Source organism: Heterocephalus glaber, unplaced genomic scaffold (assembly GCF_053883595.1).
Source record: "Heterocephalus glaber isolate CG9 unplaced genomic scaffold, H.glaber_assembly_v1.0 deba00001608, whole genome shotgun sequence".
Classification (NCBI taxonomy): Eukaryota; Metazoa; Chordata; class Mammalia; order Rodentia; family Bathyergidae; genus Heterocephalus; species Heterocephalus glaber.
The window spans coordinates 3,570,663-3,572,752 of NW_028258379.1; the positions used below are offsets into that span (position 1 = coordinate 3,570,663).

The 2,090-nt window shown below is 35.7% G+C and overlaps 1 pseudogene; it reads left to right on the plus strand.

Moving 5' to 3' along the window:
• Positions 1-551: 551 nt before the first annotated feature.
• Positions 552-1,496, plus strand: LOC110346552 (shieldin complex subunit 3-like; annotated as a pseudogene).
• Positions 1,497-2,090: the final 594 nt, after the last annotated feature.

Here is a 2,090-nt window from a genome sequence, read left to right on the forward strand (position 1 = left end):
CCTAAGAGTAATTAGAGACTCAAATCCTAAAGACCAGCTATACCTGGAAGACACCTCTGAGAAGCAATCATTCCAAAAGGGTTCTAAATACAAGGAATAAAGATACTTACAATAAGCAATATTGAAGTATCAAACCAGGAATTAAACCTAAAACAGCACCAACAACAAAAACAGAAATGAAAAGACACCAAAACAGGCCCAAACTGACTTCCAGCTCACCAAAGGCAAATTCTGGGAGCAACGAGGTGGAAAAATCTGATAATCAACCACCTGAACACCCTGAACTGATAGCATGAGAGGAAACAGAACAGATGAACAAGGTTCTAGAAAAATTCAAAACAGAAATAATTTCCCAGATAACTACAGAGATAGTGAGCAGAATGAAAGACATGATTAGAGACTCTAGAACAGAAACAGATAAAAACATAGATGAGCTCAGGACCTTGATGGGAGCCATAAATGCCCAGCATAGGAAAGAAATAGAAATGATGAATGCACGACATAGGAAAGAAATGGAATCCATGAAACAGATTCAAACAGATATCCAGGACATTAAAACCTCTATTTCGAGGTCTGAAGTGCCCATCAAAATGGAAGTGAACCCCCCCAAACAGGAGCACTTGCTGGCGTTGAAAGGTCCTGTTTCCTCTGATTTGACAAGAAAGACAATCTTGTAATAATAAGTTATATTCTAGCTCTGAAGAAATTTTCTCTTCATTAGAAGTAACTGGATTACTGCAGAATGACCACAGAAGTAATACTACATTATCGACCATATGAGAGTGAACCCACACAACTACCAAAAATTGCAGAGAAAGCAATTCAAGACTTTGCTGCTCGTCCACCAACAAGATTTACTCCATGGTTTCCACATGATGGGTCCAAACTTCCAGTCAAACCTAAAAGATCACCACCTGTGATTTCTGAAGAGGTAGCTGAAGATGTGAAACAATATTTAACTATTTCAGAACATAGTGTTAAATCACAGAGCTATGATTGTACAGTAGATCTCTTGGAGTTTCAACCTAGTTTGAAAAAGCAGCACTTAATCCAGTCACATACAATGAATGAACAGATAGCCTCTGGAAATCTGGATTAAAAAATCAGAAAATGGAAAACGGCACAAAAGGAGGTCATGGAGTGTTTCACTTGTTGATTCTAATTGTACTGAAAATATTTTTCCTTTGTCTAAAAAATTGCAAGATAATTTAAAGGCACTGAATTTGCACTCACTTTATAGAGCACAATGGACAATAGAACATAGTATTTGTAACAACCAAACTCTGGAAGACATTTGGGCACAACTTAATCAAATTATCAAGCACAATGAACTTCCATCTTGTAATGCTACAATTCAGAGACATGTGGGCCAAATATGGGTTTTTTGTGATATTATGTACTATGAATATGTGGGAAACATTCTTAAAGAAAGATTAGCTCTTACTGGAAAAATTAACTTACTTGTGCATAAATATGGTATTATTTTTAGTATGTAATGAATTCAGATTGTCAAAATTAATAGAATAAAAGTTATATAAAAGCCCATAAGCATGTATTTATTTAACAAATTGAAAGGCTTACCTTGGGCTAGATGCTAGAATATAGTAAAGAAGACAAACATGGACCCTCCTCCCACAGAGCATATCCTGAGTTATTGTTAGTCAATCAAACTTCTTGAGAAAAACCAGTGAAACTATACCCACTAAAAAGGCAGACATGTTTGCTGTATGGTACAGGGTCCATCATGGCAGGAGCTCAATAATGTGTGGTAAATGTGATCTTGGAGGGATTATTTGTAGCCTGAGCTGACTAATGTTTTAAAGACAAGGAGTCAGCTAACTTTTACTAATGAGATAATCTTTTCCTGACACATTTCACTCTATCCATATCCTGTTTTGTTCTTAATTACCTTTAAACTATCTCAAATAAGACTCTTTAGAAAATAATTGTGTGTAAATGCTTCCAAAAGTCAACTGAAAAGCCCTGCGGAGCAAAAAGTTTTCAGGGCAACTTCTTCAATAACTTCTTTCTCTTTTATTTCATTAATTTCACTCTAATCATAAGTGCTGTAGAGACTTCAAGAAGTTATT